Source organism: Protopterus annectens, chromosome 7.part0 (genome assembly GCF_019279795.1).
Source record: "Protopterus annectens isolate FY-2018-M chromosome 7.part0, PAN1.0, whole genome shotgun sequence".
NCBI classification, from domain to species: domain Eukaryota; kingdom Metazoa; phylum Chordata; order Ceratodontiformes; family Protopteridae; genus Protopterus; species Protopterus annectens.
The window spans coordinates 1,857,345,986-1,857,358,679 of NC_056739.1; the positions used below are offsets into that span (position 1 = coordinate 1,857,345,986).

General features: G+C 38.9%; 1 protein-coding gene across 2 annotated transcripts in view; it reads right to left on the minus strand.

The window, feature by feature from the left end:
• Positions 1–12,694, minus strand: part of LOC122807253 (G-protein coupled receptor 4-like) — a 214,655-nt gene that overhangs the window by 55,583 nt on the left and 146,378 nt on the right. The gene's annotated exons all lie outside the window — the stretch shown is intronic.

A 12,694-nucleotide genomic window follows, 5' to 3' on the forward strand; every position in this document is an offset into this window, starting at 1 on the left:
TGAGCCTTTGTCCCACTCCCACCATTATTTTAAGCTTTGTGCAGATTACTTGCACAAAAACCTTGAGAGGTATGAAAGCATACCTCTCCTCAACTGTCCCGAATTACCCTTAATAAATAATGACAATAATTAAAGTTTTAGGCCTCTTTTACAATGACCATTTTGGCCTTATGGTGGGGTTCTTGCCATTTATGTGAAAGTGCTGTGGTATGATCCCTGCTACATCATTTGTGAGTATTGCAGACTGCAGCTGTGGTTAGTCTTTCACTGTTGAATAGAGGTTGTGATCAGTAGCTGTGAGTTGTGTTCTGCCTTTATTCTCTCCAAATTTCAGTTTAGTCAGATCTCATGAAATTTGTGTTTTATTTATGGCAATGCCCCTGGGTTTTATTTGAGTTTGTCTTGGTCTGTGTTTTGTGTGCTGGGTCAAACAACTTGATTCCCTTTATTTATAATTATTTATATTTATTTGTGTATGTACTGCTTGCTCTGCGACCAGGTTTTCTTTTGCAAATTGCATGTGGATCTACATCAAAGGCTGATTACTTAATTGAATATATGGAAGTATGGTGAATTAGTATTTGGAATTTGCTGGGAGGGATTGTGTTGCTTCTCGTTCCGCTTAAGTTAACAAGGGTTTGTCTTTGGGCTGTATTTTCACTGAGTGGGGATACCTGCTCAGTAAATGTGGAGCATGTACTAATGGTTACTGAGAGCTTCAACTAGGGATCTCACAGGATGATTAAATTATGTTCTTTTATTTATTTACTTTACATTTATTTATCGGGAAAGTCTGACTGGATAAAAAGTCCTTTTTCAGTGGAGGCCCAGGGAGAAAAGCTCCACATTTACAACAGAGACTATTAACAACAGATAAGAGTCACAGACAGTGGTGTTTACATATCTATATGTGTATGGATCTAGGACTGTTGCACAAAATCATGTTTCCTCGAAACAGAAACAGGAGAGCACACTTTCATGAAAGTGCTTTTTTACCGAAAATGCACTTTCGCGAAAGAGAAATAAAAAAGCACATAAAAAACTAAACCCCCCCCCCTACTTTTATATTCTCATTCTGAGATCGGACTACAGTGGGGAAAAGGGATATATTCCCTTATCCCCACTGTACCGCGATCTAAGCAACAGCCTCCATCGCTTAGTTGCCTTTTTTTTTTTTTTTTTTTTTTTATTTCTCTTTCACGAAAAGTGCATTTTTGGTAAAAATGCACTTTTGCGAAAGTGTGCTTGCCCGTTTCCATGTTGAGGAAACATGATTTTGTGCAACAATCCTAGATCAATAAATATATATATATATATATATATATATATATATATATATATATATATATATATATAATTATATACACACACACACACACATATATATATATATATATATATATATATATATATATATATATATATATATATATATATATATATATATATCAAAGAAACCATAAACATTTTTTATAGATTACCATAGATTCAAAAAAAAAACAGGTATTTCCTTTTCCAGCATAGGGCCAGAAAGGAACACCACGTTTACAATCATTGAGTATGTACATAGATACATATAACAGAAAAAGTGTTTACCTACAATTATAATAATAATTATATTTTCATTTCCTTGTATATCTAGCACTATCTAGTGTGACTAGGATTAAAGACCAAAAAACAGGAAACCAAACCAGGATCCACAACCAAGTAATTGAAAACAGTTTTCCACAACAGCAAATTCAGGATGCAGAAACACCAAGGCAAAAGATGAAATCCTTTTATTCCGACAAAAACATACAGACTTAGCGCTTTCACCAGTAAACTGGTATCATCAGAGTCTGTTGTAATACTAATCCATCCACACTTAAATAGCAACCCACACTTCACAAATTGCTCAATTAATTAATTAATTAATTAATTAATTAATTAATTAACCACTCCATTCATTCTTTAAAGAAATATCTCCATGAAAGTGAAAACAGCAGCCTTAAAATACATATAAATACAATGATGAAAGTAATGAATTTTATGTGAATAAAAAACTTTACATGAAAGTAAATGATGAACAACTAAATGTAAATATTTACATTTTGTAAAATAAATAAATTAATCAAAAAATAATAATATAACTATATTCATAAATTAATTTTACAAAATTTAATATATAAAATGTGTAATGACCAAACAATATGTTCAAAATCAAAAAATAAAAAAATAAAAATTAAATATAGTGACACCTTATGCAATATACAAACCTACTACTGGTGTCAAATCCAATATTGTTAGAACAACTATATATCTAATAGATTAACCTAACCAACACTATATTCATTATATTATGCTGGCTCTTAATTTAAGATGTGGTTTTAAAGAAATGTGGTCATTAAGACCAGGGAATCTGGTGGCATTTAATCTCAACTGCCACTCTGATTCCAAAACGGCTACCCTATTGTTTATGTCTCCAGGGGTAAAGGGCATCACCCTATCAATGATAAAAAACAAAAATTTGGTAAAGTTGGTACAAACCCCACTATGCAAATATAGAGCACTGTGCACATCCTTTTTCTTTATAGATCTAATGTGTTCACAAATTCTTTCCCGTAACTTGCGGGTAGTCATACCAATATAGTAGGCATCACAAGAGGCACATGATGCTAGGTATACACAATTCCTTGTGTTACAATTGCACAACCCAGGGCATGCCAGCGTTCGTGTAAAACCAACCACACATACGTAGCTCCCTACAGCAATAAATCTACAGGCATTACAACTTCCACATTTGCTCATCCTAGATCTATTGTAACTTTTGTTCTCCCTTTCCAAAATATTTTTAATGTTGCTTCCTCTACTAAAGACAATTTTTGGGATACCTCCCAACGATTGTCTTGTTTGTTCATTGATGCAATGGTTCCAATTGACCCTAACACTATTGCAAAATTCACTAGCCATGTCATTAAACTTCAACACAAAGGTAAGACTGTCTCCTTCCATATCCACCAGTTCCTTGTTGTTACCTTGCATTGGTATCAAATTACCCACACCCTTTAATATAGGGGTGTATAACGTCCTTCTTTTCCTATAGATTTCCTTTTTTGTTTTTAGCAATAGTTTCATGGGATATCCTCTTTCAATAAATAAACCTATCAAGGTGTACATTTCCTTCTTAAACATATCATCGTTACTAACCAACCTTGAAAGTCTAACCATTTGCCCTTTAATCACACCCTTCCGCTGATGGAAGGGGTGACAACTAGTAAAGTGTAACATTGAGTTGGAAAAGCTAGATTTTCCGTAGATGTTACTTACAAGCTTACCTTCATGTTTGGAAATACAAATGTCCAAATAGTTAATTAACGTCACATTCCATGTGTATGTAAACCTAAAATACTCTGTAGTTTGGTTGATGTAAGTCATAAAATCAATTACTTCGTCTTCAGTGCCCTTCCAAAGAATTAGGATGTCGTCCAAAAACCTGCTATATAATATAATATGCTCTTTAAACATGGATGCTAGAATAAATCTCCTTTCCCATGCCAACAAGACCAGGTTGGCAAAGACAGGGGCACAACGGGCCCCCATCGCCACACCATTGGTCTGTTGGTAGGTTTCTCCTTCAAAAGTTAAGTAGTTGCTGGTCAAAATGAATCTCATAAAGTCTAAACATGTGTTTAACCTCCCTAAATCAAAACTTTTACTGTTCATTAAACTATCTTGAAATAATTCCAACCCCTCAATATGGGGGATAGTTGAAAAGAGGTTTACCACATCTATGGTCAAGAAGCCATAGGTCTCAACATTCATTTCACTTACTGCTCTAATCCTCTCAAGGCAATGCCACGAGTCTTTGATAATATGTGATGCATCCGCAACCGCTTTCTTACAAAGTTGGTCCACAAAGGCTGCCATGGGTTCTGTCTTAGAGCCTCTTGCCGAAACAATGGGCCTAAATGCAAGGTGTTCAAGTCCCTTGTGGACCTTCGGAATTCCAAACAAAACAGGTATTTTAGGAAATTTGACACTCAAGAAGTCAAATTCATCCTCATTAATAACTCCTTGGTACATTGCATCCAGAAGGTACAGGTCAATCTTACTATATGCCCTGTTTATTTCATGCCTTGACACTCTGGTATATGTACCTACATCACTTAACATTTTCATCATAGCCCCATTGTAATCCATCCTACTCATGATGACCATCCCACCCCCCTTATCGGGGCGTATACATCTGTATTCATTATTCACCATAAGGTCAGTAATAACCTTTCTCTCCTCACTAGATAAATTGTCTTGTAAATGATTTTGCTGTGCACATAATCTACGAAAATCACGTTCCACCATTTGTTCAAAAATATTGATGTCAGCATTGGTGGGGGGCATAAAAATACTTTTTCTCTTCATCACTATAGTACCAACTGATGGACAGGGGTTTGCCAACCTCACTCCTAGATTTGAAAAGTATAAGTGCAGATTTAACTTTCTTGTGTAAAGTTTTAAATTCACCAGTAACTGTGTTATGTCTACTCTATAACTGGGGACGAAACTAATTCCTTTACTAAATAGTTCAAAATGGACCTTGCCTATGTCCATTTCAGTGTAGTTATAAATCACAAAACCTCCATTTCTAAATACCACACAATTCATTTTAGGCTCCCCTGCCTCTTCAATTAAACATAACTGATCAGGTGTTTCATCAACACAGTTTTCTATATCGGTTCTAATTTCATTCCTGTTACACAGAATCTTGTTTTCAGAATAGCCACCAATAATATTGTCAAGATGCACCTCGTCTTTAGATTCAACACCATTAAAAATAACTTCAGACTGCTGATTAAACTTGTCACCATGTAATGGAATGATAAAGTCATGGTTACATTTCTCATTAATCATACATACTTCATTCATACCATCATCAACCATACCATTATTAGAAATACAAAATACAAAAGAATCCAAAACAAAACGTATATTAAAGTCGACCACTGAGTCTTTTTGATGAAATGTGTCCATTAATAACGTCGATTCCCCTTCCTCATTGGTGGGCGGTCCACCTCGCCCCTCTCTTGGTGCCCCCTGCTGAGAAGCCTCTTCGACCTGCGAGGGTAACTTTCGGTTTCTAAAAAAACAACATCCTCCTCCTCAGTAATGGATGCTGCCAAACATTCTGACCCAACATCCGTTGTTAACCTAGGTTCATTTACTTCATTTACTTCAACTCTTAAGTCTTTTTTGCCCGGCGGGTATGCTAACCCCTTTTGGTATTCATTGGTGTCTCTAATTAATTTCTTTTGTTTAGTGATTTTACTTTTGGAGACAAACATTTCAACTTTTTTAATAACTTTGTCGAAATTGCTCTTATATTCAAAAAACAACAAATCCGTTGTTATACTGGTGTGTAGAAGATTGATTTCATCACGTAATGCAGACAATTTACAGTTGTTGTTACGTATTATGATGTCAAGCATATGCATACCTGTTTGGTTAAACAAAGCAACTAATTCGTTGAAGCCGTCAGATCCAATATCAACCCCCATAGGTAGCTTCCACAACCGGAGCCCTCTGGGGACCTGCTTCATCTCTTTAGATTTGTTAAGGAAGGAATTGTCTAATTGCATGGCCCTGTATTTACGGCAAAGTTTTTCATACTTGTAGATCTGCTCCCGTAATGAGAGCGGATAGTGCTGCTGTCCTCGACCGCTAACACCTCTCACTTCCGGCGCTTCCTGGTTACTCTCAAAACTAGGTGCCTCGAACCAAGAACCCAGTTCGTACTCACGGCTAACACCATTCGGTGACGCTGAGTGCTCCGGCCCCACTGGGTCTCCTCTTCTCGTAGCCACCTCGTTACTGTTGTTAAAAGCACCACTATCGGTGTTCGAATGGGTGACTCTTTGCCCCGGAGTGATACTGTCAATTGAGTGTAGAGTGAATAACCGCACTTCAGAGTCCGTTGGACTAACCTCGCTGCATTTCTCTGAGTTTTAACTTCTCCGTAAATCTTGACTAATTTACCCAACACATTTGTCAGTTCTTTAAGGATATCCTCCATACCAGATGCAACGCCCTCCGAAAAATTGCTGAATGGAACAAGGAACAAAGACCAAAAAACAGGAAACCAAACCAGGATCCACAACCAAGTAATAAAAACAGCTTTCCACAACAGCAAATTCAGGATGCAGAAACACCAAGGCAAAAGATGAAATCCTTTTGTTCCGACAAAAACATACAGACTTAGCGCTTTCACCAGTAAACTGGTATCATCAGAGTCTGTTGTAGTACTAATCCATCCACACTTAAATAGCAACCCACACTTCACAAATTGCTCAATTAATTAATTAATTAATTAACCACTCCATTCATTCTTATGACTGGGATTAGGATTGTGACTAGGATTAATTTCATGCACATTATCACAATTATCAAAAGGTAAAAGGCCACTAGATCAGTGAACCATGTAAAGCCTGAGAGGAAGAATTAGTGAATAGTCTAGATTGTGCTGAGAAACTAAGTGGAATGCTATTATGGGAAGCCTAGGATATAGTGGAAACAAGTTAGGCAAGGTAAGTTGAGAGAGAGGGGTTGAAGACAGAAGTCAATGAAACCTATCCAGGGCTAGTACATGAGCATAACCTTGTATTACCTTAGTGGGATTTTAGTATTTTTTTAGTGTGTGTAGAGTTTGCAGTAGATACTAAACTTGATGGCAATGAGTTTCAGATTTTGGCTATGCAATTAGAATATAGGGAATCACTGGCAGCATTGTTAGGTTTCATTAAATTTAGTAAAGATTTAATACTTGAGTGTAAGACTCCATTCCAAGAGTAAGGTTGTAGTAGGTTTTGGAGGGAATGGGTTTTATTTGATTGGTTTAAAAGTCTATGAGCCATAGTAAGCTGGTTATAAGATAGAAGATGAGGTAGTTCTAGCCAGTATAATTGTTTTAGTGCTATACAGTGGTGAGATCTATAGGTAGAGTCTGTGGCAAACTTAATGATTTTTTTATATATAGCAGGTGTCTAGCTTTCCTAGGTCAGATTTATTAAGTGAGAATTGATGAGGCTTAAAGGAAGTGTAGCGATAAGGTGGGTTCTTACAATGGTGGCTTTTGTGTTATTAGTTAGATGCTGCTTATTTCTATGTAGAGTGTCATGTTTTTTATGTACTTTCTTTATTGTCTGGGCTGCATGAATGTCAAATTTCCTGTTATCAATAATTACATAATTTTATAATTAAAACATGCCATTATGATGACTTATTATGTTTTAGTTGTATTTACCACAGGTATAAGTGAAAACATTTAAGACTGATTGTGTGACAGGCATTTTTAATGGTCAACAGAGTGTAACACAAACAGTTTAGACTTGAATTGTGGCTTGTTTCTTTTAGATATGCTCATGTTTAAGACAGCAGATGGTGAGGCTTTCTGGTGGCATGCACTGTTTCAGTTTTCCTCTGAGTGTTTCTACCCTTTATGTCAACCACAGTTGCAGACTTCTTGTTCTATGAAAAATGCAGGTTATAAAAAACTTACTTTTTAGTTGTAACTGCCCCATCTAGGCAGATGTTTAACTTTTATTCTGAGTTCGTTTAAATAATTTTAAGAATACATTTTTGTCATACTGGTGCCAACTGCCAAAGGAGATTTTTGTTTTGTTTTAGAGTATAGCTGGTGGGTAGTTATGTGGTTATTTGACAAAATGAGTTCAAGCCTTATATTTGGCAAAATACTGTACAATACAGAAGCATAGATATTGTAAAAAAATATTTTATCAATAATCACTTGAGTAGCTTGAACAGAGACAAACATTACTAAGCAAAATTTTGCATGTTGGGTAAGAAAATACACACAATTTGCTTTCACATACATGTTCAGAATTTTTGACATGAACAGTTGGCAACCCTAGTTCTAGTTATCTCGAGAAATCCATCAAGTTTAATGGGCATGACCTGCCCTTGTTGAAAGTGAAGTGGAATGGCTGCTGTGTTTTAAGATTTCCTATGTCTTTGCTTATCAGGTCCATGATAACTCTTTCTATGGCCTTTCATATATGACTAGTCAAACGTTTCGGTCTGTAGGTCCCTGGGTCTGTTTATGGTCTACCTTTGTATAGAGGGATGACTACTATCTTGAAAAATTTGGATTCAGTATGGGATTTAATAAAAAGATAATTTTACTGCAAACAATATGGCAGCTCATCATAGACAATGTTAATAGCTCAGCATCTGACACACTTATATTAAAAGGGCAATAGTACTTTGTACATGCACACAGTATATACATACACTTGTTTTAATTCAATTTATGTAATGTAGACACAGAGGGATACAAAATTTACAAATTACTGCAGCACTCAACTTTCCTCACTTATCAAGAGGAAAACAGTTTTTAGTACTTAAATTAATAAGCACTAACCAGGCATATTTAAGGTCAGCTCCTGGTGTTTTCTCCTGTCCACCTGATGAATCTGGGCATCTTGGGGCAATGTAGCAATTGTCTTATGTACACTGACAACCCTCATCTCCTAACACCCAACACTACAACCTGTGACAGATGTACTTATATAGCCAAATTAGAAGCCAAGCTCTCTCCAGCCAAGACTGGACTAGACAGTCAAGAGGAGAAGGTAAACACCATACCGCACTCAACACATTGTCCATCCAAACCCACACATAGTAACACAAAACACACACCTACATTTGCAGAGGCTTTCAATAAAAATCTGCCCAAACAGAGACCTCCAAAGCTGAAATGCAAGCAACCACCACCCCCCCCCCCAACACTACCTGAACAGCACATAGCCCACAAAATATGTGTGCCACTCAGCCTCAGCCCATTAGGCAAAACAACGTACCCAACATACTAGTCACCGCCAACTCTGTAGTCAGGCATACTAATATCCCTCCCACCAGGCTAAACAAGGAGATAGTTACTGTCAGGTGCCAGGATCTGCCGTATAATGCACACACTCAGGTCACTCCACAACAAATACAAATATGACTCTGTCATTGTCCATGTTGGAGTGAATGACCTGAGATGTACCTCCCTGGACTACATGAAAAGAGACATGGAGGAGCTCTCTGACCATGTGGCCCAGGCAGGTATGACACTAGTCCTGAGTAGCATCCTGCCATCACCCAGAATGATACCACGAAACAAGGACAAAATGATTGACTTCCACAATTGGCTAAGCTTCTGTTGTCCTTCTAAGAGGATCCAGTATCTGTCTGCCTGGGATGATATTATCAACAGGCCACAATGCTTTGCCAGAGATGGCCTGCACCTGTCTCCTCTGGGATTCTGGATACTGGCTAAGGCTCTTTCCGCCCCTATAGTGCCTTTTTTTAGGCAAGGCTCAAATGTCAAATGCACCACCATAGTAGATACAAACAAGCAAAATCTAAGGGTAATGCTACTCAATGCTAGAAATCTAAACCTCAAAATGCACTCACTCAAGGCACTCCTTAAGCTGGAGAACATCGACATCTGTGCAGTGACAGAGGCCTGGATTAAGGCTCCAGAGAGCACCCCTGCATTACCAGGCTACAATTCTTACCACACCTTTCCTCCACCTAACCTGGACCAAAACACTAAAGGAGGAGGCGTGTCCATATTCATGAAGAATATCCACACCTCCAGACTAGTTGCTCAACATAATGCATCCAAAATTATCCAAGTACAATTAACACTGGGTAAGACTGCAATTCAGGCTGTAGCTTGTTACAGATCCCCCACCATGCCTCAGGACACCCACTCCATATTTCTCGATATACTGGATAATATTAAGGTACAGCCCAATACCCTAACATTGGGAGATTTCAACTACCCCACCATCAACTGGGAAAACTACTCATGTACTATCTCATTTTCTCAATGCTTTCTGGAATTCATCATTTCCAACATCCCGGATCAGCTTGTCCATACTCCCACCAGGGGCAGCAACATCCTGGACCTGGTCATTACCAACATGGGTAACAGATGCTCTATGCCACAGGTCAACTCCTCACAGGTCAGATCTGACCACAAGCTAATCACCATAGACATCCATATCCCACCCCCATCAAGAAAACCTCTGTAAAAAACTTCTCCAAAGCCAACTTCGTGCTTCTTAAGACAGAAGTGGCTAACCTCACGACACCCATACAGATGGAAAATAGAGGCATGAATCCTGAATCATATACAAATGCACTGTATAAGCACATACACAAGTGCATGGACAGTGCCATCCCCAACAGAACCAAGATGCTATCCTCCAAAAAAAGGAAGCCAATCTGGTGGTCCCCTGCCATAAACAAAATCTACAACAGAAGGAAAAAATATCCCATGATTGCAGGAACTCCCTGGCCAACCTCAGTAAGAAACTGAGATCCCTCATAAAATCCTCCAAAGCTAGTTACGAAAATAAAATCTCCATGGATTCTAAAGACAACCACAAAGCATTCTACAGCTATGTCAAGAATCCCAATGACAACACTCAGATATGCTCTGAGTAACAGCACAATGGCACTAGATTTACTGAACCAACTGATATTGCCAACATCCTGGCAGACAGGTTCAGTGTAAACTTTAACCCCCTCACCCCCCAAAGGGCCCATCTCCATACCAGAAGATTTCAAAGCCCCTGTAATCACAGATGCACAAGTAAAGACCGCACTCTCTAAAGCCAAGAACACAGCATCCATGGGACTAGACAACATCCCAGGCTATATTCTGCACAAGCTACAGATCAAACTGGTACCCCACCTAAGTACCATGTTCAACCATAGCCTCACTTCAGGCTTTGTGCCTATGGAATGGCACACAGTGACTGTTATCCCACTCCAAAAAGGGAGGTGCCACCACTGACCCCGGGAACTACCAGCCAATTAGCCTGATGAGCCTTGTCTGCAAGGCCATGGAATACATCATCCTGGAGCTTATAAACAAAGACATAGGTAACCTCCAAACTCTAGACCCCACTCAGTTTGGGTTTGTAAAAGGTGGATCATGCCTCCTAAGCCTGACTGACTTCTTTGAAGCAGTCACCAGAGCCGTAGATGAGGGTAAGGTGTTGCACACAGCCTATCTTGATCTCGCCAAGGCTTTCAACACCATCACCCACTGTGGTTTTATAGATAATCTCACTGGACTGGGCATAAATCCATATGTCACAAGATGGGTGGCCAACTGGCTCACTGACAGAACCCACACAGTGAAAGTAGCCAACTCCAAATCCGACTTCAGACCAGTGACCAGCTGAGTACCACAGGGTTCTTTGGTCATGGGTCGTCTCCTGTTTGTTATCCAGTTCTCAGAAGTCCAGACTAATACAGCTGGTCTCTGGCTAACAAAGTTCGCAGATGACTGCAAAGTAGGAGCCATAATAGATTCACCTAAGGAAGTGGACATTCTACAAAGAGGCCTCACTGAGACTGATGCTTGGTGTCAAAGTCATGGCCTAAAGCTCAATGCCAAGAAGTGCATTGTCATCCCCTTTGGGAAAAACACCATGCCCATGAACTACCACATAGGCGGTAGGCTAATAAACACTAAAAGTGTGATAAGACACCTTGGGAAACAGGTGGACAGTAGTCTCTCCTTTGATCATGTTGCCACAGTAGTAAAGAAATCCTATGTGGCACACCTCATCACAAAGGGGTTCTCCTCCAGAAAGAGAGGTCATCGTTCCTCTCTACTCATCCCTCATCAGTTCCATTATAGACTACAACGCCCCATTTGGCATGTACCTTGCAAGACATCTAAAACAGCTAGAAAAACCACAGAAATACCTCACTAAGAGGATTACCGGCCTCAAACAGATGCCATACGCAGACCGTCTTAAAAAAACTCCAGCTCTACTCCATCATATATCACCTACTCAGAGGCGACCTCTGCCTAACATACAAAGCCATGTCTAACCCAGATCTGATGGACACGCTACACTTAAAGAAATCCCAGTCTCTCTGGGCCATACGCTCCAAGGACCTAAACCTTGTCACCACAGGAAACAGAACATGCTGGAGGGATAGATTCCTGTCCCAGAGGCTTCCCATGCCCTGAAACAGACTACCCATTCATGTCAAGCAAAGCTCCTCATTAGCCCTCTTTAAGAGAAATCTTGACAATTGGATGGGAAACAGGAAATTCACCCCTGGGATCACTTCTGTGCCTCTGCTTGACAGGGGCACAGGAAAATAATTTTCTTGGGTGATGAAAGCCAGGGAACTTATTTTGTCTAGGCTTATATAGGCCCTAGGGCCAATAGCCTATTACTTACCTATGAACCTATGAAGGAAAGGTATGATCATTAGAGAGATATGAGTTAAACATCAGTTACTATAGTTTACTCTTAGTAAGGGTTGCAACTGGAGAAGTATGTACAAAGTTGACTTTTTATGTTTTCTTAGGGCTTACAGAGCATTGAGAAGAGTAAAGCTGTTTAGGCAGAGGGTAGAAATGATGTAATTGATGCCATCAATGTTTGAGAATGTCACAGAAGTGTATGAAGTCAGATTGTACAGAAGATGCCTTTGATGTGAAATAGGAGTGTTAAGTATAGGCAAATGATTGTCTTTAATGTCACCTGATAAAACCCAGGACAGCACTGCTAAAGTTAACATAGCAAAATACTGAGAAAAAAAATAAAATAAAAGATATATTGTGGTCAGAAAATGTAACTCTACTCTTCGCTGTTGCAGGTGTAAAAACTATTCCACGTTA